This window comes from Bos taurus, chromosome 29 (assembly GCF_002263795.3).
Source record: "Bos taurus isolate L1 Dominette 01449 registration number 42190680 breed Hereford chromosome 29, ARS-UCD2.0, whole genome shotgun sequence".
Classification (NCBI taxonomy): domain Eukaryota; kingdom Metazoa; phylum Chordata; class Mammalia; order Artiodactyla; family Bovidae; genus Bos; species Bos taurus.
The window spans coordinates 2372684-2400359 of record NC_037356.1 but is presented as its reverse complement, the minus strand read 5'-3'; the positions used below and the strand labels follow the sequence as shown (position 1 = coordinate 2400359).

The following is a 27676-nucleotide window of genomic DNA, read 5'->3' as shown; positions in this document are numbered from 1 at the left end:
TTAGAATTTTACTGATATTTAATGTGCAGATAAACAGTATCACTGCCCCTTCTCCACTTCTCCAGGGGAGGTGGTGACCCGCCACTTGTAATATTCACAGTATCCTGAGGGCATCAGCAGGTACTGGGGAAGCACACAATTAAGCCCTTTTTATATTGTGCATTTGCTTTAGCGTGAACCAAAAATTGCAGGTGATGAGGCTTTGTTGTGACTAATGCCAGCAATGCAAAGAAGAGAAAATGTGTTGCTATTAGGCCGAGATACACAAAAGTGTAACAGATCCTCAGGCAACCATTAGCTCACTGTGACTAGACTGGTTATCATAGAACTCTTTAGTCCTTGAATATTTCCCCATTGCTGATGGAATAAAATCCGTACTCCTTGGCCTGGCATTCATGCACCTTCACTCTCTGGTTCCTACCTGCCTTTTAGTCTTGTTAACAATATTTTTTTTTTGCATTTATGCATGCCTTGAATATTATCCTCACCCTATTTACCCAGTGGTTTCCAGCTTGTCCTTCAAAACTGCTGAAAGATCATCCATCCCCTTTATGAAGTCATCCCAGATGTTTTCAGACTGTTACTCACCCTGCACTCTGACCTCCAGTGGCTTTTCTACCTGGGTGCCTGTCAGCCCTCAGCTCACTGAATTTTAATTATCTTTACTTGTCTTTTCCATGACCAAACTGTGACTAGTGGCACCACCTGGTCCTCATGAAAACTGGTGGTTTTGGCCAACATGCACACGAAAAGATTCTCAGCATCACTATTAGAGAAATGCAGATCAAAACTACAAGGAGATGTCCCCTCACACCAGTCAGCCCGGCCATCATCAAAGAAATCTACAAAGGATAAATTCCAGAGAGAGAATGGACACCTCTGCAGTGTTGGTGGGAATGTTAACTGATACAGCCACTATAAAGAACTGTGGAGGCTCCTTAAAACCTAAAACTGGATCTGCCATGTTGTTGTCATTTAGCTGCTCAGTCGTGTCTGAGTCTGCAACCCCATGGACTGCAACACGCCAGACTTTCCTCTCCTTCACCATCTCCCAGAGCTTGCTCAAACTCCTGTCCATTGAGCCAGTGATGCCATCCAACCGTCTCATCCTCTGTCATCCCCTTCTCCTCCTTCCTTCTAGCTTTCCCAGAATCAAGGTCTTTTCCAGTGAGTCATCAGCTCTTCGCATCAGGTGGCCAAAGTATTGGAGTTTCAGCTTCAACATCAGTCCTTCCAATGAATATTCAGGGTTGATTTCCTTTAGGATTGAATGATTTGATCTCCTTGCAGTCCAAGGGTCTCTCAAGAGTCTTTTCCAACACCACAGTTGGAAAACCTCAGTACTTCGGTGCTCAGCCTTCTTTATCCACCATATGAGTCAGCGATCCCACTCCTGGGCATGAGTTCGAAAAAGACAAAGACCCTACTTCAAAAAGATACATGCACACCAGTGTTCACTGCAGCACTATTTAAAATAGCCAAGTCATGAAAGCAACCTAAATGTCCATCGGTATATACATGTGTAAAGAAGATGTGATAGGTCATGGAATGTTTCTCAGCCAAAAGAGTGAAATCATGCCATTTGCGGTGACATGGCTGGACCTCGAGGTTGTCATACTATGTGACGTGTCAAACTGAGAAAGACAAATACATGATATCACTTATATACGGAACCTAGAAAAATCATAAAAATAAACTTATTTACAAAGAGAAACAGGCTCACAGATGAAGAAATCAAACTTGTGGTTACTAAAAGGGATATATAAATTGGGAAATGGGGTTAACAGATGCACATACCATATATAAAATAAACAATAAGAATTTACAATATACCATGGGGAACTATATCCAATATCTTGTAATAAACTATAATGAAAAAACAGAATAAAAAATATATATGTATATACACACACACACATATATATATATAACCAAATCACTTTTCTATACACCTGAAACTTAACACCATATTTAAATCAACTGTACTCGAATTTTAACAAAAAGAAAGAAAACCAGTGGTTTTGCTTTGGAGGACTTTGTGGATATAGCTTGATGTTCTGGAGTTAAAAGGTCTCTCCCCCGTTGTGTCTACACCATTAGGTGTCACAGGACACCTACATTGAGCAGGTAACCATGCCCTCTGTTTGCACATAAACTAGAAGCTTCCACTGGCCCTCCACCTGCTTCTGGGGGCTCCACCTGGTGGCTGTCACATGGGAGCAGCCATTGCTCTCCCACATACTAACTCTGTGACCTGCTGTTACTTAACCTCTACGTGCCTCAGTTTCCTTTCCTGTAAAATGAAGGTAACAAACATTGTTAGGAGGTAGCAGGAATATGGGAATCGACACACCTCTTAGAATCACTTTAGCCACCATGGTCAAAATGCCAAGTCTGTGCAAGTCCACATAAGTGTATGTAGCCTTCCGTTAAAATCTGAATGACGCTGTCATTTATGGCATCGAGTTCTTGCTTGTTTTGAATATTTGATGTGACTAATGCATGGAGGCGATGCCAACCACAGGAAGAAGGGGAGAGAAAGATGAGACGAGACTGGGATGCTAAAAACAGTATTACCCCTGTTTTCCCAAGAGAAATTGGTAGGTTTGGTAGATTTCCAGCTGTACTGGTGGGAAATTGAGCAGAAACACAGTTGCTCATGTAATTTTTGTTGTCGTGCCTCTTACTGTTGTTTTCCCCAAGAGAAATGGCTAACTGCCCTACATATCCTATTGTATTCCTAAGAAGTCTAGTGGACACATCCCCGCTCAATTAAAGTACCCCCCCTTTAATTTGATCATTTTGCATATTTAATAAAGCTAGCATGCTCGCTGCCTCGTTAGGAGACTGGTGTCTGCTGTGGGAATTTCAAGCCTTTACCACCTCAGTGCCTCATCGCAATAATTGGTGGGAAAAGTGATTTCCAGCAGCTCACGCTATCTGCAGCTAGAACTGAGCGCTGCATCTCACCACAGGCCTCCTTGTCAGCCTGTGAGGTGTTATTGCTCGCTTTTGTCTGACTACGTATGCTCCTTTAATGTCTCTGCCAGCAAGGTGTCTGAAATCCACAATTTCAGTTGGTGATGAGAAGAACTGAGATCAGTGCATCCTTAATAGTTGTGTTGGGACCATGTAGTAAAACTGGATTTGGGCTGGTGAGCAAAGGATAGAATGAGTCTGCAGTAGTTGATGAGAATAAAAAATTGTAATTGACTTAAGCTGAATTCACTCTTTCACTGCATATGCACTTGGCAACAGTTTTCAGCTCCTGCCATGGATAATAATAATAATAGATGCACATGTTGTGTCTTTTCTCCAGCTCCCTAAGACAGCCTTGGTCACCAAGTGCTTGCATATAAGCACCTTCAGCATATATTACCCCTCAGAACACGGCTGGTCAAGGACTGTGTGAGTGAGAATCTGAGCGTGGTGTTGGATAATCATTAATGATGGGGAATTAATGTTGGGGAATTTTCAAAATGTTTTGATTATGGAAATTGGTAAACAAACACCACACAAAAGAGAATAATGTAACAAACTCCTATGCACCCAGCATCCAGCTTCAACCACTACTGAAATGAAATGAAGTGGTAGTCCATCAGTCATGTCTGACTCTTTGCAACCCCCTGGACTGTAGCCCACCAGGCTCCTCTGTCCATGGGATTCTCCAGGCGAGAATCCTGGAGTGGGTTGCCATTCCCTTCTCCAAGGGATCTTCCTGACCGAGGGATTGAACCTAGGACTCTTGCATTGCAGGTTGGTTCTTTACTGTCTGAGCCACCAGGGAAGCTACTAACCCTTGGCTAATCTTGTTTCATCTATACCCCTAGCATGCCTTTCACTCATCAGACTAATTTGAAGAAAACATATAGGAAAGATTGTGACACATATATGCAGATCATGCAGTAAATTAAATAAATATATAACTTACATTGCATTGTCTGCCTTCAAAGAATATTTTCTAAGAGCAAGCTCTGCTTGTAATTTTAATGCCATTGATTCAAAGTGGCATAGTCCCTGTCTGTATGGACCCTGTTTTGATCACACAGAGCCAGTCTTTTCCAGAGTTTCTCAAGATCCTCGTTTAAAAGCTAGTGGAAGTGACAACCAGCAAGGTGTAATTTCCATGTCAGGAGCTTGTTAATTTGTTGGTTCATTTATCCTCCGAGAATGAAGTTCCTGTCCTCTATCGAGTGTTCAGTGAAGGTCACTGACTACCATTTTATATCTGTTCTTTGCCAGGGACTGTACTGGGTGCCTGGATTAAAAATAAATAGCAAAAGTCTTCTTAGCTCTTTCTAGAACTCTCTAGCTGGAATAGATTCCATCAAGGGGGCCTGGAAGTGAAGAATAAAAGAGGGAGGAGGGGAAGACCGAGGCATGACCCAGGGACGGAGGAGCGGGCTCAGTGCAGGGGGAGGAGGGCTCCCGGAGGCTTCCCCGCTCCTGAGGGCCAGGGGCCGTCCTGGGCTCTGAAAGTCAGCGACAAGGGGCATCACTGCTCTCGGGATCTGCAGCCCAAACCACACCGTCAGCAGTCTGCTTCCTACTGTGATGAGCTCAGTGAAGCCATGTCACCCCGCACTGAAGGCTGCTCTTCCAGAGTGACTGTCACCACCATCCCCGCCGTGCAGCGCCACCTCACTTCTCTCTGCAGCTTTGCCCTGACTTGAGACAAGTTTGTCAGTATTACTTCTGGCCTGAAATTTGAACGTGTGATACTGAGGGCTGGTGAGACCAGGACAGCTGCGGTCCTGTTTGCTTTTGCTCTATTTTTTCCTGTCCCTTTCTCCCCTAGGAGTTAGCTTCTCTTTTGGGACCTGGGTTCTCTTCCTTGGTCTAATTCTCACCTCTCTTTTGTTGCTCATTTTTAGTTACTTCCACATTTGATTTCTTCCTTTTCTCTCACCATCCTTCTTCCCATTTTCTCCTGACTTTGCTCTTGGGTAGCCATGTGAGAGTTTTCACGGAGGTAGCATTTTTGTATGTCGGAAAACATTTGAACTTCAGCATTGCCTGTCACATATTTGGGGATGGAAGGAAGGCTCGGAGTCTCGCCCTCATACTGACACTTGGCTTTTATAGCCCTCATAGGTACCTGGCCATAAATCCCTTGTTCATTCAGACAGTATTGGCTGAGTGTCACTTATGTGTAGGCATAGAAGTTCATGTGGCATTAAGGAGACACAGCCTCTGCTTTCATGGGGCTCAGCACCCATCCATTGTGATTTATGGTAACACATCGTGTCTCTAAAAGACGTCATTCATTGTACAGTTTAAATGGAAAGATCTTAGAGGTCTGGGCTTCCCTTGTGTCTTAGCTGTAAAGAAACTGCCCACAATGCAGGAGACATGGGTTTGATCCCTGGGTTGGAAAGATCCCCTGGAGAAGGAAATGGCAACCCCCTCCAGTATTCTTGCTTGGGAAATTCTATGGACAGAGGAGCCTGGTGGGCTACAGTCCACACTGTCCCAAAGAGTCAGACACAACTTAGTGACTAAACAACATTAGAGATCTATATTTTTAATGATACTGAGTTAGCCAAAAATTTTGTTTGCGTTTTTCCAGAAGATAGTAGGAAAAACCAGGTGAAGTTTTTGGCCAACCCAATAATATTTAACTAAGTTTATATGTTATTCTACCAACAAGTTTTATGGGTAATTTTTATACTCAAAAGCTGATAGATTCTCAAATGCAATTTAGCCTGAAGCCAGCCAGGATGAAATGGTAACCCTGAGCATCTGATGACAAAAATAACATGAAATAAGTACTGTAGACAGTTCACCATTTTCTCATCCATGCACTAAATGTCGGGGGACATTTTTTAAAATGCCACTTGCTCTCTGTGCTATTCGAGCAAGAGTATCAACAACTGACCATGGTTTTTAAAAAATCTGTCAATATTGCAACCTTAAGAAGATAGTTAAATGAAAGGCAGCGTGTGGTGATGCATCCGTAGGACCTCTTGCATGTCAGGAGAGGTATAAAACTGAAATCTCTCCCAGGAGTGAAAGAATGAAAATGACTGTGTACATTGAGGTGTTTTTAACTAGTTAACCAGTCACTGAAGTAACTAATTGCTGAATGGGGGAGTTGTTCAGTCTGTTCAGTTACCATGACAACAGAACCCTTCATCTTCTGTAATATACATTGAATTTCCACTACTTACAACTCAAGCATTTGACTTCCTCATGGGTGAACTGATAAGCATTTGGTGTCTTGCTAACCTAATTAAGAAGCTGACGCTGTGAGAAGACGGTACCCAGCATGCCAGTGAAAAGAGAGAAGGGAGATTGAGTCTTATCAAAATTGAGAAATGCCATAGCTTGGTTTAGGCAACACTGCTGAGTTGTGCAAAACCGGTGCTATTTTGTCTTCTGTCTACTATTCCAGTTTCTTAATTTCCCCACCTTCCCTGGAGCTTAACTGTCTTAATTATTGTGTCCCGGGACCTGTGCAGGTGCTAAGGCACAGAGATGAAGAGGGATGTTCTTGTTTTTCATGAGCCAACAGACTAGTCTTGGGTCATAAATGCTTAAATGTGCTGTCGGAGGATCCTGAAGAGGTAGCCACTTCAGCCTCTGCTCCCTGAGCCCCTGGGGTGACTATGCTGGTAGGGATAGGAGTAATTTCCTCAAAATATCAAACCTTACCCCAACGGGAAGTCTCTCCATGAGTCCTAGAAACGCCCCTCTACTTTCCATTTTGTTGGAATTGCTGGGAGTGAACACAGATTGCATGCATGCTCAGCTTTAGGGATTCTCCAGGGAAGAATACTGGAGTGGGTTGCCCTGCCCTCCTCCAGGGGATCTTCCCGACTCAGGGATGGAAGCTGGGTCTCCTGTGGCTCCTGCACTGCATGAGGATTCTTTACCACTGACCCAGCTGGGAAGCCTGAACACAGACAACCACTGGTTGTAGTGGTAAGAATAGCTCATGTAAGACCCCTAAAATGTGTGTCCACGTCCTAATCCCAGCACCTGTGAGCATGAGCCTTTTTGGGAACAGACGTAATTAAGTTAAGGATTTTGAGATGAGATCATCCTGGATTTAAAGTGGGCTCTCCAATTAGATATTTGGGTTTATCTCAAATTAAATATATAGTAGATATACATACTGCTGCTGCTGCTAAGTCGCTTCAGTCGTGTCTGACTCTGTGCGACCCCAGAGACGGCAGCCCACCAGGCTCCCCCATCCCTGGGATTCTCCAGGCAAGAACGCTGGAGTGGTTGCCATTTCCTTCTCCAATGCATGAAAGGGAAAAGGGAAAGTGAAGTCACTCAGTCGTGTCTGACTCCCAGCGACCCCATGAACTGCAGCCCACCAGGCCCTTCCGTCCATGGGATTAGCCAGGCAAGCGTACTGGAGTGGGTTGCCATTGCCTTCTCCGAGATATACATACTCCTATATATAAAATAGGTAAACAACAAGAACCTGCTGTATAGCACAAGAATTACACTCAATATTCAGAATAACTTGTAATGGAAAAGAATCTGAGTAAGTGGTAGTGGTTTAGTGGTGGTAGTGGTTTAGTCACTGAGTCATCTCCAACTCTTGTGACTGCATGGACTGTAGCCCACCAGGCTCCTCTGTCCAGGGAATTCCCTAGACAAGAATACTGGAGTGGGTTTCCATTTCCTTCTCCGGGGATCTTCCTGACCCAGGGGTTAAACCTGCATCTCCTGCATTGCAGACAGATTCTTTACCCCAGAGTCACTAGGGAAATCCATTTGCTGAATTACTTGGCTGTACACTTGAAACTAACACAACAAATAAAATAAGCTTCTCATTGGAATAATTTGAAAATAAATAAATACAGTGGGCTTTAAGTCCCATAGTAAATCTTCTTATAAAAGGGGACAGGAAAGAAGACACAGAGTAACCCAGGGAGAAGAAGGCCATGTGAAGACACAGGCAGAGGTCAGAGTGAAGGAGCAATGCTGCCCCAGCCAAGGACACTCAGGGTGCCAGCAGCCACCAGAAGCTGGAGAAGCTCCCAATTTCAGACCCTCCAAAGGAAACCAACTCTGCTGACACCTTGATTTTGACATCTTCGCCTCCAGAACTATAGGAGAATATATTTCTGTTACCTTAAGCCACTCAGCTTGTGGTACTTTGTTCTGGCAGTTCTAGGAAACTAAGATACTGACCGATTAAAACAACTAAAAAGGAAAATTGAAATCACCTACAACGAAGGGTCTCCATCCAGCCACATGTGACCGACACATTCCACTCAAGGCAGGTTTCATAAAGGAGCAAATGCTGGTTTTCACGAAGCTGCCGTGCCTCCAAACATTCCAAGGGCCTTTAGGGGAAAGAGAAATTTGGTTGATTTCTGCCTGCTGGTTGAAAATAGTGTAGCGGTGGATGAGGCTGGTCGCCACAGAGCCGTGTCACACACCTGTTTTATGTGTTGCGGTCTCTGGTGGCCAAGATCAGATCAGTCGCTCAGTCGTGTCCAACTTTTCGTGACCCCATGAATCGCAGCACGCCAGGCCTCCCTGTCCATCACCAACTCCCGGAGTTCACTCAGACTCACGTCCATCGAGTCAGTGATGCCATCCAGCCATCTCATCCTCTGTCGTCCCCTTCTCCTTCTGCCCCCAGTCCCTCCCAGCATCAGAGTCTTTTCCAATGAGTCAGCTCTTCACATGAGGTGGCCAAAGTACTGGAGTTTCAGCTTCAGCATCATTCCTTCCAAAGAAATCCCAGGGCTGATCTCCTTTAGGATGGACTGGTTGGATCTCCTTGCAGTCCAAGGGACTCTCAAGAGTCTTCTCCAACACCACAGTTCAAAAGCATCAATTCTTCGGCGCTCAGCCTTCTTCACAGTCCAACTCTCACATCCATACATGACCACAGGAAAAACCATAGCCTTGACTAGACAGACCTTTGTTGGCAAAGTAATGTCTCTGCTTTTGAATATGCTATCTAGGTTGGTCATAACTTTCCTTCCAAGGAGTAAGCGTCTTTTAATATCATGGCTGCAATCACCATCTGCAGTGATTTTGGAGCCCAGAAAAATAAAGTCTGACACTGTTTCCCCTGTTTCCCCATCTATTTCCCATGAAGTGATGGGACCGGATGCCATGATCTTCGTTTTCTGAATGTTGAGCTTTAAGCCAACTTTTTCACTGTCCGCTTCCACTTTCATCAAGAGGCTTTTGAGTTCCTCTTCACTTTCTGCCATAAGGGTGGTGTCATCTGCACATCTGAGGTTATTGATATTTCTCCCGGCAATCTTGATTCCAGCTTGTGTTTCTTCCAGTCCAGCATTTCTCATGATGTACTCTGCATCTAAGTTAAATAAGCAGGGTGACAATATACAGCCTCGACGTACTCCTTTTCCTATTTGGAACCAGTCTGTTGTTCCATGTCCAGTTCTAACTGTTGCTTCCTGACCTGCATACAGATTTCTCAAGAGGCAGGTCAGGTGGTCTGCTTTTCCCATCTCTAAGTTTGAGATGACAGTGTAGCTGCAGAACAGCAGGAAATAAAAATCCCTCCCCAAACTCCCCCTTCCCACATCAGACTTAGAATTTGAAATGTGTTCATGGCACATGCCAGAGATAACAGAAGCGTCCGCTCCCTTGATGGTGTGCCCCAAATCTCTTGTGCCTACATGCATGCTCGGTCACTTCAGTCATGTCCAACGCTTTGCAAGACCATGAACTGTAGTCCGCCAGGCTCCTCTGTCCTTGGAATTTTTTAGGCAGTATTCTGCAGTGGGTTATCATTTCATTCTCCAGGGGAACTTCCTGACCCAGGGATTGAACCCGCATCTCCTGCATTCTAGCCGGATTCTTTACTGTCTGAGCAAATCTCTCAATGGAGTCCAAATGCCTTTACCCGGCAGCAGACTCACGTAGCAGGAGCCCTGTGTCCTGCTCAGTCTCTCATTGTGATACTGAGCCTGGAGTTTGACTTTGAAGGGTTTTGTTTCTTTGTCAATAAGATGCGGATAATAATGCCATCACAGGAAGCATTGTCATCAGCCTCTTTAAGAGAAAGGGAAAGCAGCTGTGTATCTCTTCAGTGGTTGATTTGTTTTCTGCTAATACAACCTGTAGATCTTGAAGCAGATTTCTGTTCTTCCTATTTCAGTGTGTTTGAGATTGAGCCTCATGCTGGTGAGCTTCTAGTAAATATACTGTGTCTTCGGCAACCTCGTTGAGCCCTATGTATCGTGCATTGTTTTTCTATCGATGGCTAATGTGTGTGGAGCCTTGCTTCATTGTAGTCACTGTGCGAAGCATTTAGTATATATTCTGACTGTTTATCTTATCCCAGCTCTGGGTGGGGATAGTGATGCTCCCATCATCATCTCCACTTTGCCGAGAAGGGGACTGAGGCTTTGAGTGTACCACAGTCACTGACTCAAGATTCCACCCCATTACGGAGTGGGGTTGCCAGCTGGCCTGCCCTCGGATCCAGACCTGGTGGCTTTGGAGCCCAGGCTCCCGCCCACACAAAATATATGATTATTATAATGCTTGTGACTTGCTTTTTAAAAACTGCCCTATCATTGGTCTCTGTTTACCCTGATTTTCTCATTTATTATTTATACTGTTGTCGGGCATGGATATCATTAGCTACTTCAGGAATTTTGAGGGACAATATATAAAGCTAATACAGGTGATGTAAATATTATCTGAGAGAATATGCTGCTGCTGCTGCTGCTAAGTCGCTTCAGTCGTGTCCGACTCTGTGGGACCCCATAGACGGCAGCCCACTAGGCTCCCCCGTCCCTGGGATTCTCCAGGCAAGAACACTGGAGTGGGTTGCCATTTCCTTCTCCAATGCATGAAAGTGAAAAGTGAAAGTGAAGTCTCTCAGTCGTGTCTGACTCTTAGCGACCTCCTGGACTGCAGCCCATCAGGCTCCTCCATCCATGGGATTTTTCCAGGCAAGAGTACTGGAGTGGGGTGCCATTGCCTTCTCCGATTAGTCGCTCAGTTGTGTCCGATTGAGAAGCCCATAGACTGTAGCCTGCCAGGCTCCTCTGTCCATGGAATACTGGAGTGGGTTGCCATCCCCTTCTCCAGGGAATCTTCCTGACCCAGAAATTGAACCCGGGTCTCCTGCAGTGCAGGCAGATTCTTTCCCATTTGACGCATTAAAGGAACATAGTAAACACCATCCCTCTGGCCTCTTTTTCAGTGCCCAATACCAGAACCACCCTCAGTCTGGCTGCTTCTGCTGCCTCTTTCGACTTCCCAGGCAACACTGTAAATTGATTGTAAACGATGCTGAAGAAATATAATAATAATATACTACATATGAATCTGTAATGAGATTTCCTGAAATGAATCAAATTTGGAATTAAACTATATATTTTGTCTCTCATACTTTCAACTTAATTATCCAAGTATATAATACATAAGACCCTTCTAAAGATCTTGTAAGAGAATTGGTTTAGATTTTTTGTTGGTTTGTTTTATAGGGTAGGCAGAGGGGGAGGATCTCTTTTTAATAATATTAACACTTCTCTAGGTCTCAGTTTCTTTAACCGTAAAGTGGGGCTGATAGTGGTTGCTTCACCAAGTTGTCATTGTATGATTCAGTGCTAAGAGCATGTGCTGACTCCATGCTTGGCACTTCTAAAAGGTGCAGTCTCAGCAATAACGTGAATAAATTTAAAAATAAAGAAAAACACCAATACAGTATACTAACGCATATATATGGAACTTAGAAAGATGGTAACAATAACCCTGTATACGAGACAGCAAAAGAGACACTGATGTATAGAACAGTCTTTTGGACTCTGTGGGAGAGGGAGAGGGTGGGATGATTTGGGAGAATGGCGTTGAAACATGTATAATATCATATATGAAATGAGTTGCCAGTCCAGGTTCGATGCAGGATACTGGATGCTTGGGGCTGGTGCACTGGGACGACCCAGAGGGATGGTATGGGGAGGGAGGAGGGAGGAGGGTTCAGGATGGGGAACACATGTATACCTGTGGTGGATTCATTTCGATATTTGGCAAAACCAATAGTTTAAAAACAAAAAAAAATTTTTTTAAATAAATAAAAAATCCATATGTGTTAGTAGGCAGAAGGAAGAAGACTTTTCTTCAGGACCATTTTCAGTTTCTTGAGACTAGAAATGGAAAGTCAGCGTTTGCGATAAAGCAGAGATACTTAAAAGTATCAGAGATCCAGACTTCTAGGTTGTGCTCAAATTTACCACAACTAATTTCAGGTTCACATGCGAATTAAGAGGGCATTAGAGGATGAGATGGCTGGAGGGCATCACCCATGCAATGGACATGAACTTGGGCAAACTCCAGGAGATGGTGAGGGCAGGGAGGCCTGGTGTGCTGCAGTCCATGGGGTCGCAAAGAGTCAGACCCAACTGAGCAACTGAACAACGGTAACAGCAATACTGAGCTGTCATAAAGTGAATTATAACTTGAGAGCTTAAAAATGTGTGCTGATTCCTAGTATCATCTTTGCCAGCATAAGTGGTTGCTCTGACCCAGGACAGGACTCTGTGGTATACACAAATGATCAGAGTAGTTTTTAAAGGAAGAGGCCTGGTGGCTCAGCAGTAGAGAACCCGCCTGCAGTGGAGGAGATCCGGGTTTAATCCCTGGGTTAGGAACATCACTTGGAGAAGGGAATGACAACCCAGGAGATCCGGGTTCAATCCCTGGGTCAGGAACTTCGCTTGGAGAAGGGAATGACAACCCAGGAGATCCAGGCTTGATCCCTGGGTTAGGAATGTCGCTTGGAGAAGGGAATGACAACCTCCTCCAGTATTCTTGCCCTGAGAATCCCATGGACAGAGGAGCCTGGCGGGCTGCAGTCCATGGGTCACAAACAGTCGGACACGACTGAGTGACTAACAGTGTCGTGTCCTTACGGGGTGAAACTGAAGAAGCAGTACAGCCTCCACAGTTGCCCGCTTTGCCTCTCACGGAGCTGCGTCCATTTCTCTGGAGGCGGGGCTTCCCAGAGCTGATTCCTAGAGAATACTAAATATTCTTGGTTTGGTTTCAGCTACTTGTTGGTCTCAACCTCAACACAACCTTGCCTGTGTCATTAAATAGCATCTGGTGGTGAGGTCTTTGGGACATTTTGACAAACAGATGGATTGTATCACAAGTAAATTTATAAATTTATAGCCTGAAAGTTCATATTTCTGCTTTTATCGTGTGTTCATTCCCAAGCACGACGTGTAAGCTGTTCTTATTTCAGTAAGTACAGTTCGAGAAGCGCTTTTGTGCTATTGGGACATCCACTCAAATTCTAGCCTCTGTTCTCAAATGCTAAAAGTGGCAGATGTGGGCAAAACATACCAAGTTGGCATCCTGTGAGGAATACTCCTCTGAAAATTGGCATTAACTTCGAGGCCAAAGTTCCAATCAGTTGATGTTTGTCACATGATGGAGGAAGAAACATAGTAAGAATTATACCTTTCCTGTGAGTGATAAAGGAGCAGCTTAAATACCAAAAACAATAACCAAAAAATACCCCTTTTGTCTCTAACTTAGGTTTTGCTTTTGATAACCACCAGGAAGAGACAGAAGCAGTATGCTCATCGCACTGAAAGTTTTATGGTCCTCAAGAGAGGAAAGTGGCTTTATGTGAAATAGATGGCTGGTCCCAGCTCACTGCATGAAGCAGGGCACTCAAAGCTGGCATGCTGGGACAACCCAGAGGGATGGGATGGGGGGAGGGGGAGGGGAGGGTGTTCAGGGTGGGGGCCACACGTACACCCGGGGCTGATTGATGTCAGTGGATGGCAAAAACCATCACAGTACTGTAAAGTAATTAGCCTACTCCAGTACTTTGGCCACCTCATGCGAAGAGTTGACTCACTGGAAAAGACTCTGATGCTGGAGGGATTGGGGGCAGGAGGAGAAGGGGATGACAGAGGATGAGATGGCTGGATGGCATCACTGACTCGATGGACGTGAGTCTGAGTGAACTCTGGGAGTTGGTGATGGACAGGGAGGCCTGGCGTGCTGTGATTCATGGGGTCGCAAAGAGTTGGACATGGCTGAGCGACTGAACTGAACTGAAACTAAATAAATTAAAAAAAAAAAGAAAATTAATACCGTGGCACTGAAATTCCTGCATTCAGATTACCTGGAGCTCAACAAAGAACCTCACAGGGTTCACAGGGCATCCAGATGCTGGGAGATAGCATCCATTTCCAAAGAAAAATGCAGATCTGTTTGTGATATAAGCTTTTTGTGATATAATTTTTTATTGTTTTATTTCCTTCGATTGTGTCTTGTGGGAAACCTGGGAGATAAAGAAATTGAGTTTTAGAGAAAGAGAGAAGAGAGAGAAAAGGAGAGAACAGTGAACTAGAGAATAAACACACTGAGAAGTAAATCATTTACAAGTAATCCTTCTACTAGGAATGGTCCAGCAGATTCTTGTGACATACCGAAAGTATACACGGTGTAATGGGACACATAGCTATTATGTAAATTCTAAGCTTCACATTGAAAAATTATATGCAGGCTAATCAGTTATGGACTCAAAGAGATACTGAAGTGTTACCAGAAAAGAACTATCCGAGTACTAAATAGTAAGGATAAGAAAAAAGAAAAACTAATTTGACCAACACTGACTAGTAGTGTTCACATGGTTACTTGATTCTCTTTATTGACAGATTGTACATGTGCCAAGTCATTTAAAATAATTATACAGCGCCTTGAAGAGTCAAAGGTTTGAAGGTGGTTTGCTCATTGCAGTGATAAGGCATATACCTAGCTTGGAAGTGCTGCTGTGTACCCTCTCATTTACCCTATGGTCACTTTTGTTATCAAGTTGTTGTGCTGTTAGTCACTGAAGCATGTCTGACTCTTGCGCAACCCCATGGACTGTAGCCCACCAGGATCTTCAGTCCATGGGATTTCCCAGGCAAGAATATTGGAGTGGGTAGCCGTTGCCTTCTCCAGGGGATCTTCCCGACCCAGGGATCGAACCCACGTCTCCTGCATTGGCAGGTGGTTTTTCTACTGCCGAGCCGCCACAAGACCACTTTACAAAACAAAAACCCAGAGTTTGAGTGATCAACTGGAAGTCACACCTCTAAGAAGCTTTCCAACTGCAGACCTCATGGGCTTTCCACCAGGCCGTGTTGTTTCCTGCAGCACAGTTACACGGGGTTGGAGATATTTACTCTTTTGATAATGGACTGCAAATTTGAGAGAGTTATTACCAAGGCAATCTTCCGATTGCATTAGGCAGCAAAGAACCAGGAATACACAACCCAGTTCTTACCTCTGTTCTAACCGTCTGTCAAACCCTAATCATGTCCTCCTCTGAGGCCTAACTTTGCCTGTTTATAAAATAAGGAGTAATAAAAACTTCCACCTCTCAGAGATGAGAGCTTTAAGGAACATTAGATCACTTATGAGAGAAGCTTTGTGTTCTTTAGAAGAAAAGTACATGACAAAGTAACATTTTTCACTGTAATTGTCTAATATGTCATAAAAAACCAGTGCTGGAAAGATAATTAAGTATGTGGCTTTGACAGAGGAGTTGAAAGGAATGAAAAACTGGTGAAAATAAAAATAGTCTGTTATCTTGGTGACTGGATGGTATTGCCTTATAAGGGCATTTCTGAGCCCATGGTTCTAAGACAGATCTTTATTAAAAACCAGATGAGTATCTATAGCCCCATTAATTGTGTTGTAAGCTAAAATCCAGACTCCTCTGGGAGTAAAATTTGTAACATAAAGATCAGTGGTCTGTTCTTATTAAATTGCTATGTCAGGACCCTACGATAAATGAAATATTTGGAAAAGGTCAGGAATGGATCAGTGAAAATGACTCCGAATTAGGAAGCAGAACTTGTTAGGGAAAGGTTGGAGAGAGAGAATAAAATAGAAGACAAGCTATAGGCTGAGAGATATATGAGAGGTGGATGGTGACTGGAGGCCAGAATGAAAAGAAATTGCTTTAAATTATGACCAGAGGATTATAAGCAGTGCTCTAGGGAGACCCTGATGCATCTGAGAGTTGTAAGCTACTGGAATGCAGTATTGATTGAATTTATAGAATCTCTCTTTTTTCTGGAGATATATTTAATAATAGGCCACCTTTCCATCTCAGCAGATTGCTAGAGGCAGTAGATAAAAGGGCACATTCTATCATAGTGTGTGGTCATGCCCTGAGATAATTAAATTTGGGGACAGGGTACTTCAGTATGTAGAGTCTTTCACTCGAAGAGCAGCAGCCGTGCAGGACCCCATGAAATGCTACTTGGCATATTAAGTAAAGACCTTATGAGAAAACATAAGACTGTTTCTTTTTCTCATAGCTACAGAATTCTGACTACTTTAGCAGTAGCATCAGAAAAGCTGCCCCATTGCCAGTACCTGTTATGGACAGATTTTGGAATTCAAAGGAGTTGCCACATTCTATCACCTTATGAGGGCTTCCTCCATGGCGCAGTGGTAAAGAATCCGCCTGCCAATGCAGGAGACTCCCCAAGAGTAGGAAATAGCAACCCACTCCAGTATTCATGCCTGGAAAATTCCATGGATAGGAGAGCCTGGTGGGGTGCAGTTCATGGGGTCGCAGATTCGGAGATGACTGAGCAACTGAGCATGCACACACTTTGGTACCCCAAATGGCAAAGAGTGTGGGATGCCTCCTTTGAACATTATTAAATGTTTATAAAAAGCAGTAATTATGTAATCTCGGAATATTTCTATACAATTAATATGCTTTTAAAGTGCCAGTAGTGGGGGTAAACAAACAGTTTGGCATAGACTAGAACATTACACAAGGCTAGTTATCCCGGGTACGTTAAATGCCTGATAGTTGCTTGAATTGCTTAAGGTGTGTAAAGCAGCCTCCAGTGTATCTTGCTTTTGTTATTTTTTGTTAAGTTGGCATGGAAAAAAATTTAAATTAAGCTTTTTGTGTTAAGTAGAAGGTTAGGTCGGGAAGAATAATGACTCATATCTCTTACTGATGTTCTCATTTTCACTTTTAACTCAAGCTCTGTTTCTCCAGCGAATTCCAGAGCAGCCTTATTTAGATGGCTCATTGGGCCCTGGGCCCACTGTTCCATTTCATCCAGCAGTGCTACCATGACTGTTTGATATCACCTTTGTTAGAGATACTCTTCCCCCAACACTAGCGGCACCCGTTAAAACCCTTCACACTCTTTAAGATTCAACTCAAAGATTCTTTATCCAGTTCCCTCCTCGTTCCCAATTTGGAAGGACAGTTTCCTATCAGGGGCACATCCATGGTACCCGGCCTTCCCTGGGGTCTCAGCTGGTAAAGAACCCGCCTGCAGTGCGGGAGACCTGGGTTCTATCCCTGGGTTGGGAAGATCCCCTGGAAAAGGGGATGGCAATCCACTCCAGTAGTCTTGCCTGGAGAATCCCCATGGACAGAGGAGGCTGGCAGGCTTGGGGTCACAAAGAGTCTGTCATGACTAAGCAGCGAAGCACAGCACAACACCCACGTGGTGCCTAGTTCATGCCTTCTGCTTGCCTTATCAGAATCGGGCTGTTTGTATCTCTCTATCCTAATCTTAATATTTCCTTCCTTAATCAGAAGCATTTTGAAGGCTTTGATGTCTTGTTTATGCTTGTCTTCTTTGCAAAGTCTAGAACCCCATCATGTATATATTGGATATTAACTAAATATTTGTTGAATCTGTTTCCCCTCTTGACGCCTCTTTACCCACCATCAGTGGTCTTGTCTTTATGCCTTTGAATCGAATGTCTTTTGCCCACTCTCACTTTTGTCCTCTTGCTCTGGGCTTCTCTTGACGATTTATAGCTGAATTCCTGCCCCAGCTACCTCATCTGAGCCTGTTCAGATTTCTTGGCAGTCTTGCCCTCTCCTTCTAAGCTTTGGGAAGCCATCAAATCCCACAGGTGCAATTTAGAGCTCAGGGAACTTTTTCAGCCTTTGCCTTTTTCATTGCATTCCATCTTCCCGTGTTTGCTTTGGGGTTCCTAGTTTCTAACGTGTTTCCACGTGCTTGAGTTTGGTCTCTGGATCATTCCATCGTGTCATGGCCCTCACTGGGCAGCTCTTTGCTTTGTTTTCTGTTCTCATTCTTCCAAGGAACTGACTCTTGGCTCTACTTTCCCTGTCTGTTTTTCAGCCCAAATGCACGTCACCACCCAACATATCACATATCCTAGTAGGGACACAGAGGTCTGCTGTTATCCTTGTAGGAAAGGGAATTATGGCCCCTATGAAATTAACAAGTCAGAGTCTTATATCAGCACCCAAAACCCTGTATAATCTGCCCTCACCCTCTCTAGGCAAGCTTCTTTGCCCTCTCCCACCAAGTATCCCCCTGTTGGGTGGCTCTTTTTGGTGACTTTTGAGGACCACGGGCTCCTGTCCCCCTTGGGGAATTTGCTTGTGCTGGGATGGCCCGTTATCTAAAACAGTGTCCTTTTTACTCTCATTTTTCCATCGCACTCCATTTAGAACCCAATTCAAGATATATTCTCTCAATGATTTTATTGTCCCACAATTCAGGCCATCTGATTTTTCCCCATCCTCATCCACATAGTGCATTCATGATTTTGGCCTTGACTGAATTGTTATCTTACAGTTGTTCCAGGAACGGGTATCTCATCCTACCATCTAGCTGATAAAGTCTCCTGCGGGTTAGGGCAGGGAGGAGATGCCATAGTCTTCTCTTTCGCCCACTATACCTCCCTCAGAAAATATCATTGCACTTGGGTTTACATATGCATGTGGGTATGCACACACACACATATTGGTATGTGCCAGGCTGTCCATGATTTATTTAACTTAATCTATACAAGTAGGGTTGCCAGATAAAATATAGGATGAAAATACTGAGTCGTGTAATATGCTAAAGAGTTATCTTAAACTTTATTTGTTGTTTATCTGATGTTCAAATTTAACTGAACAGCTCATATTTTAATTTGCTATATGTACCAACCTTTTACACAAAGCATTCATTACATTTATTATTTTGGAATGAGGAAACTAAGGGTCCATGACATTCAGTCACTTGCTCAGAGCTAGATATCAGATGAAATCTTTGGTCTGGAAAGGTTCTCTAAGTTTAGTAAGTGTGAAATACTGTGATGGCGCACAGAATGCCGTGACGCCCTTCAAGATTACCTCAATCCACTTTGTCTTAAAGGAGTAAATCATATGAACTTCAGCTCATCTTCAGATCTTCTATTGTGAAGGTAAAGTCCTGTTCACTAGTTGGAAAATGCATTTCTCTAAATATTATCTTAACATGGAATTGGACCTCTTCGAGCATGGAAGCAAACACCTAGGCGTAAAACTTAGCCACAGTAGGTGCCACAGAAAGCAGTGGAAGTGAAATATATCATGCATGATAAAGCACCTGTTAAATACTCCTTAACAATTTTTGTGCTTCACTTCATATACTTCCCTGTAAATATTGGTTTCCTTTATTAGGCTGTGATTACGGTGAATCACATTAGCACTTTGCAAAATATTTTTTTAAACCACCCATCTCCTACAATTATGTTAAATTAAATTTAATTCAGGCTCTCTTGTCTAAAAGAAAATCTTTGCATTTAGCAAATCTAATTAGTGTTACACAGACCTTTCCCATTAAGGGAAGCGTCTTGGAATATTCCCCTTGAATAGAGACACTCTTTTCTCTATTAATGAAGAAAAACATGGGAAAAGTTTAGGAAGCTTCACCAGATAGCCTTCCGCTTCTTTTGTATTTTCCTCCTTTCTGTTGAATGAAGTCAGGGGTTTGATAGAAAGCTTTGCTCTGAGTTGGTCTATGGAAATCACACTTAGAGGGAAATGGAAATTGATAACCTCTCAAATTAATATACTAATACATTAACTCAGACAGGACCAACCTAGGATAAAGTTCATCTGACATATAGTCTGCATTTAGCATCCTCAGCAAAACTAAAGAGTGTAACTAATATGTCTTTTTGGTCTTCTTGCTTCACATTCTGAGTCATTCTCCTTTCTCTGCCTCTCTTTTTTTTAATTGGACTATTCAGCTCAGTTCAGTTCAGTTCAGTTGCTTAGTCATGTTCAGCTCTTTGCGACCCCCTGGACTGCAGCACGCCAGGCCTCCCTGTCCATCACCAACCCCCGGGACTTACTCAAATTCATGTCCATCAACCTGGTGATTCCATCCAACCATCTCATCCTCTGTTGTCCCCTTCTCCCACCTTCAATCTTTCCCAGCATCAGGGTCTTTTCCAAGCAGTCAGTTCTTCATATCAGGTGGCCCAAGTATTGGAGTTTCAGCTTCAACATCAGTCCTGAAAATGAATATTCAGGACTGATTTGCTTTAGGATTGACTGGTTGAATCCACTTGCAGTCCAAGGGACTCTTAAGAGTCTTCTCCAAGACCACAGTTCAAAGGCATCAATTCTTTGGCACTCAGCTTTCTTTATAGTCCAACTCTCATATCCATATATGACTACTGGAAAAACCATAGCTTTGACTAGACAGACCTTTGTTGGCAAAGTAATGTCTTTGCTTTTTAATATGCTGTTTAGGTTAGCCATAGCTTTCCTTCCAAGGAGCTAGTGTCTTTTAATTTCATGGCTGCAGTCACCATCTGCAGTGGTTTTGGAGCTCAAGAAAATAAAGTCTGTCACTGTTTCCATTGTTTCCCCATCTATTTGCCATGAAGTGATGGGACTGGATGTCATGATCTTAGTTTTCTAAATGTTGCGTTTTAAGCCAACTTTTTCACTCTCCTGTTTCACTTTCATCAAGAGGCTTTTTAGTTCCTCTTCACTTTCTGCCATAAAGGTGGTGTCATCTGCATATCTGAGGTTATTGATATTTCTCCCAGCAATCTTGATTTCAGCTTGTGCTTCATCCAGCCCAGCATTTCTCATGATGTGCTCTGCATGTAAGTTAAATAAGCAGGGTGACAATATGTAGCCTTGACGTACTCCTTTCTTGATTTGGAACCAGACTGTTTCCCCATGTCCGCTTCTTAACTGTTGCTTCTTGACCTGCACACAGATTTCTCAGGAGGCAGGTAAGGTGGTCTGGTATTCCCATCTCTTGAATTTTCCACAGTTTGTTGTGATCTGCACAAAGGCTTTGGCGTAATCAATAAAGCAGAAGTCGATGTTTTTCTGGTATTCCCTTGCTTTTTTGATGATCCAACAGACGTTGGCAATTTGATGTCTGGTTCATCTGTCCTTTTCTAAATCCATCTTGAACATCTGGAAGTTCATGGTTCACATACTGTTGAAGCCTGGCTTGGAGAACTTCGAGCACTACTTTGCTAGTGTGTGAGATGAGTGCAATTGGTGTGTAGCTGCTTTATAATGGTATGTTAGCTTCTGATGTGCATACAATAGCTAGGACATGGAAGCAACCTACATGTCTACTGACAGATGAATGGATAAAGAAATGAGATACATATATACAATGGAATATTACTCAGCCATGGAAAGGAATGAAATTTGGTCATTTGTGGAGATGTGGTTGGAGCTAGACTCTGCCCCTCTTTTTGCCAACAGTTTATCTTTTGATGATCTCTGGTCTGGAAAGTTATCTGACTTACCCAGTCCTTTCTCTAAAGCTCCAAAAAGACCTTCTGTGCTCTTTGACCTCAGGCCACACCCCCACTGTCATTGTTATCAGCTCTCTCTGAAGTTGATGTTCCGCTTAATTTTGTCTAAAATTTTGATTTTAGGCAGCTCCCAGGCAGCTCAAGAACTGGTTAGTCTTCCTCCTTCCCACCCTCCCTTCCATTCTTCCTTCCCTCTTTCATTTTTAACTGGAAGGAATTTTAGAATTGGTGTTACCTGATGCTCTGTACCTACAGAAAATTATTTCAAGCAGCATATTGAAAACCAGTAGACAGTAGATGAAGTATTTTAATTGAGTCATCAAGGTTAGAGAGAATTCTTATGGATATTGCAAAATGCAAATTCTTGTGGCAAGGCAAGGATCACCCTTAGATGGAAAAGGGTTTGAATTCCAGCTCTGCCTGTTGCTCTCTTGGTGATGACCTCAGACAAGTTCAGAAACTCTCTGATTCTCCTTTTCCTTGTCTAAAAAACTGTGATAAAATATAGCTGCCCCTCTGGATTTCTGAGATTAAGGGACACTGTGTGCCTTGGCTAGTTTTGAATAATCTCTGTAGACAATGGCTCTTACTGTCTTGCTTGTTGTGCATGGTGGTGGGGATCAGGTGCGCCATCTTCCCGGCAGCCACTTGCCCATTGCTTCCTCAGCTTCCTCCCAGGGCACAGAGACTTCATTTTTCAAAAAGACTCGGCATTAGGGATCATAGTGGTGGGCCCTGAATTCTGCAAAGACCTAATCTTTGTCTTTTCAGTCATAAAAAAAATGATTTAACTGTGATTCGTGGAGTTCATTGAAGTGATTTTTATGGTACAGAAAGCCCTTTTTTTGCCACTTGACATTTAGCTAAGCCTAATCCTGAAGGCTATACAATACATTTGGAGGAACTTTTCTGCCTTGTTGCTTATATGTGCATCTTAGTCTGTTCTGGCTGCTGTAACAAAATCTCACAGACTGGGTGACTTACAGCAACAGCTATTTATTCCTCAAAGATTGGAGAACATACACGTGCAAAGTCCCAGACCACGGTGCCTACAGTTGCAGTGTCTGGTGAGGGCCTGCTTCGTCATAGGTGACTGGCTTCCCACTGTCAGCACGCAGGGTGGAAAGGGCGCGGGGACCCGCTCCTGGCCCTGCTTGTTAGGTTCCCGTTCATGCCATCATGACCTAATCACCGACCCAAGGACCCATCTATGAACACCATCAGACTGAGGGTTAGGTTTCAACATATGGATTTGTGTGGACACAAACATTCAGTAAATAGCAGTTTATGAACCCATTTATAGAGCCAAGGGTTAGAGCACAGGCTGAGTGAGTGTTTCAGTTTGTGGCCATGTTAGTGCCATTAACTGGTGAAATAGTCATGTCCAGGAATATGGAATAGAGGTGGAAATGGATCTTAGACAGGCTACTGACATGGTGAGGACGATAGTGGAAAGGCAAGTATTACAAAAGAGTGGCAATGCATAGATTTTAATTTTTGATAGTTTGTTATCCCTACAGAGATGTGTGTGGTAATTATTTGTAAATTAGAATATTTCACTTCATTTTCTAAACATGCAGAGGAACATTTTCAGTGGATTGAAAAATGGCCAAAAAAAGAAAAAAAAAAAAACCTGATTGGAAAATTAGTCATTATCTCAGCTGGAGGGCAGTATTTTACCTTGAGCTGCGTTTTGAATAGCCTGTGGAATGTACTTTGATGATCTGAGCTACAGATTTAGAATTTAAAATGATACCGCTTTGTATTCACGTAGAGGCCTTCGTTTTAGAAATTTTCACTGCTGAAAAAATACCTTAACTATCATCCTGTGGGAAGAAAAATGATGAAAATGATAATAGCAGTCATTGACAATGAAGTTATTGGGACCATAATTAATATTTGCACGTCTTCAACAATCAAGATAACCCAGTCTCTGTTCTTAGGATGTGGCTATTCTGTAGAAATGAGGGATTGGGGAAATATGAAGGAGTTAGGACTGGATATGATAATGAGTTTTGTTTTCATTGTTTCAAATTCTGGTGACTGTAAATTTTATTTTGCATTGTTTTTCTGCAGTTTCCACAATCAGCATACTTGCCAGGACATCTTGAGGTAGAAAACTTGGCTGAATGCATTAAAAGAATTGCCTCATGTTCAGGAGAGAAATTTTTCACTTCTGTAGATAAGTAATAGTTAGCATTCAGTTATTCTTACAACATTCCAAATGCTTTTCTATATGCTTTAAATATGTGAACATATTAGTCCTATATGATAGGTACATGATTTTTGTCCTAACCTTGGGGAAACAAGGCACAAATTGGTAAAGCAAATTACCCGAATTTTTGCAACTACTAAGCAGATTCAAGATTTCAACCCGAGTTTGCTTCTAGAGCCCAGGATCTTACTGAGTATTCTCTGCCACCTCTTGTCTCTTCCTCCTTTTTAAAAATTTTCCTTATTTTTTTTGTCCCTGAAATGCACCATACCTACTACCATCAAAAACTTTTTTCTTCTTTCCTTTCTTTCTCTTTTCCTTTCCTTTCCCTTCTTCCTTTTTTCCTTCTTCTTTCGCCTCCTTTCTGTTTCAGAACAAAGAGGGGAGAAAAGGCCAAGTGAAGAGGGTGGCTGGTAAGAGTTGGCCCCACTGAGGTCAGACACAGAGAGAGGAAAGTGCTGAGATCAATGGCTGGTCGGGTCGGTAGATGAGACCGGTGACATATCGGCTAGTGAGCAAAGAAGTGGATAATGAGCCAGTTTTCTTACTGTCAGAGGAGAAGGATGTTACAAACAGTAGAAGAAGAAGGCTAGAGTGACTCTGTGATGTTGGATTGGAATTAGAGGTATTGCTATATTCAAGATATATAGGTAGCCGTAGAAATAAATACAGATGCAAGGGCACGTGTGTGTATTTATATACAGATATTTCTTAGCTCTGTTCAGGAGGGACACCTCAGTATCAATAAGCACACCTGAGCCCAGCCTGCATCATCAGAAATGATAAGGTCATGAAGGTGAGCAGGGACTGAAGAGTATCTTTCTGACTGAAGAAGAATAAAGAGCTGTGACCATTAAGCGCCATGTCTGGTCCTAAATTGGATCCTTCTCTGTAAAGGGAATTATCAGGACCACTAGTCAAATCTGAGTAGTGTCTCTGAGTGAGGGACATATGAAGGTTCATTATGCTCTACTTGTAGCTTTTCTGTAAATTTGAAATTATTTTGAAATAAAAATTAAAAGAAAGAAGTAATAGTATTGGCCAGGATCACAGTTGTCTTGTTACTTTCTGGTTCTTTTTGTCAGTAAATTTAAAGTTTGGAATTTAATCAAATCCCCAGAATCAAGGATTATTAAACTCCACTAATTGTGGATTAAATAAGAGTTTCTTTTAATGGCAAATAGTAAGTCTGCATAATGGTAATATATTTATATGGTTTTCAGAATGTACTCTGATTCACTGAAATACCATGCTTTTAAGAAATGGGCTGCATTTCAGCAACCTCTTTTCCTAAATTGCTTTTGTAAAAATCATGTTTCTGAATGATACTAACTGGAGAGTTTTTTAGAACATTGGTTCCAGGTAATTAAGAGAAAGATGTTTTCCTTATCTTGGAATAATTTCAAATATGAGAGATGGCAAATGGCAAAAATGAAATGTGCAAAGCTGTACAACTAATTTCCTGTTAGTATAAGTTTACCTGCAATCTCTGGGTCAGAAAGATCCCATGGAGAAGGAAGGACAACCTACTCCAGGATTCTCGCCTAGCAATCCCATGGACAGTGGAGCCAGCATGCCGAGGTCCATGAGTTAGCAAAAGAGTTGGCACAACTTAGCAATTGAACAACAATAAGATGAGAATATTTACAGATGATGTGTTCTTCCTTTTACTTAATTTTCTTCTAGACATGAGAGAATGTCAATGTGACATTTTCTAAGGATTTTTTACTTGATGTTAAAGTGGGCCTACTTTTATAATCTTCTTAAACTCAAAAGAATTCAGTACATTATATTCAGGATCCTCAAGACAGGGACCTGTATCTGTAGAAAATGGAGTGTTTAATTATACTAACTTGGTTATTAGTGTAATTTCATTTCAGCAGGTTCCATGTACTGCCTTTTCTGTTGTCTCCAATATCCAGGATGGGACTGGTTTTAATTTTTTACTCTTATTAAAAAGGTGGTTTGGTTATTATCTTTGTAAATCTGTTTCTATTTTCCCTTTAGAAAAAAAATTCCTAGAGGCAGACTTGGAAGTCAAAGAGATTTTTGAAGTGTTGCCAAAATACTTGTAGGCACATGAACTAAAATGCCCCTCATGACTTTAACTGCTTAAGCTTTTTTTAATAATTAAAAATGCTAAAGTATAGCATATTTAACTTAGCAAAATGAAACCTTGATCTTGAATGTGGCATCATAATAGTATGTCTACTGACTCAGACCACATCATGATATTAGAACATAGAACTTCTGATGCCTAGGGATCTTGGAGAAGGTGCGATTGCAAGCTCTGCCAAATGCCAAATCTCACCAAGGAACACATTTGTTCATTTTTTCTAATCGGTGGATTTGGAGCAAGGTTGGTCAGCAACACAAACAACTCTCCAGGTATTTAAAGTCTGTTGTCGAGTCCTCACCGCATCTGAGTCACTTAGAAACTTCTAGGACTTGAAGCAGTCAGTCTCCTGCTTTGCTTTACCATCAAGAGGATGACCATATAAGGTGAAGGATCTTTTCCAATGGATTTGTACTCAAGGCTTACAGAGCATACATGGTTTCAACAGCGGTGTCCCTTTGCTGTGGCTCTCTTTGAATTCTCTGGTACAGCAATGGCGTTTCTAGCAATGGCCTCTGTTCAACTTCCTTTTTGGTGTTGTTTGGCATGATCCACAGGTATTTCATTTGTGTTTTGCAATAAGATGCTGTTCCAGGGCAAAGATGGAATGTTTTCTTCTTCCAGTAACTTGCCAGTGTGGTACATCCATTAAATCCAGTTTACACATGTAACAGAATATACTATTGTTATTGGCAGTGACCTCATTGACTAATTACAGGCTGACCCTCTTGACGACTTCCTACTGATTTTACTTCCTGAGTGATTAGTTCTAATGTTGCTTATACAGTTGGAGTAAAGGAGGCTTACAGTAATAGTCCTGCTTTGGAACATTCTCTACTCTACTGACATTAATTAACAAAATACTCCACAGAGGAAAATGGGTATTTTTGCTGTCACAGATGAAAAGAGTTAAGAGGCTTGTTCTGGACCATTCAGCAAGTCACTGGTATTCATAGATGAGGTGAGAAAGAAGTCAACCATTTTTTTTTTTTAGATATCAGCCAGATGAGTTTGGAACAAAAGTAGACAAGGACCCACAGAAAAGCAAATAGTATTTGACACATTTCCCACAAAATAAGACCACAACGGCCTGGCCCCCATTCTGACTCTGTGCATACTAGTCTCTTCAGTCACGTCTCTTTGAGATCCCATGGACTGAAACCCAGCAGGCTCCTCCGTCCATGGGGACTCTCCAGGCAAGAATACTGGAGTGGGTTGCCATGTCCTTCTCAGGGGATCTTCCTGACCCAAGGATCGAACCCAAGTCTGTTTTGTCTCCTGCATTGGCGGGCGGGTTCTTTACCACTAGCACCACTTGGGAAGCCCCATTTTGACTCTGCTGCTGCTGCTGCTGCCAAGTCGCTTCAGTCATGTCCGACTCTGTGTGACCCCATAGATGGCAACCCATCGGGCTCCCCAGTCCCTGGGATTCTCCAGGCAAGAACCCTGGAGTGGGTTGCCATTTCCTTCTCCAATGCATGAAAGTGAAAAGTGAAAGTGAAGTCGCTCAGTTCGTGTCCAACCCTCAGTGACCCCATGGACTGCAGCCCACCAGGCTCCTCCGCCCATGGGATTTTCTAGGCAAGAGTACTGGAGTGGGTTGCCATTGCCTTCGGCTAGGTAGGATAAGAATTAAGCTGTCATAAAGAAGAAGCTTCTAAAGTGCAGTAGAATAATGAAGACAGTTTGCTTGCCTTTAATGTAACAGCACTGAGGTGACAGTTGAGGCAGGTGCGGTGGTTCTGTTTCATGTGACCAGTCAAGGACTAGGAGTTGTCCATCATACGACCCCACTATCTCCTTGGGTTTTATCT

General features: G+C 42.8%; 1 protein-coding gene across 3 annotated transcripts in view; it reads left to right on the top strand.

Annotated features, from left to right (window-relative positions):
• The window catches only part of FAT3 (FAT atypical cadherin 3), a 645819-nt gene that overhangs the window by 237116 nt on the left and 381027 nt on the right, over positions 1-27676 (top strand). The window lies entirely within an intron of this gene.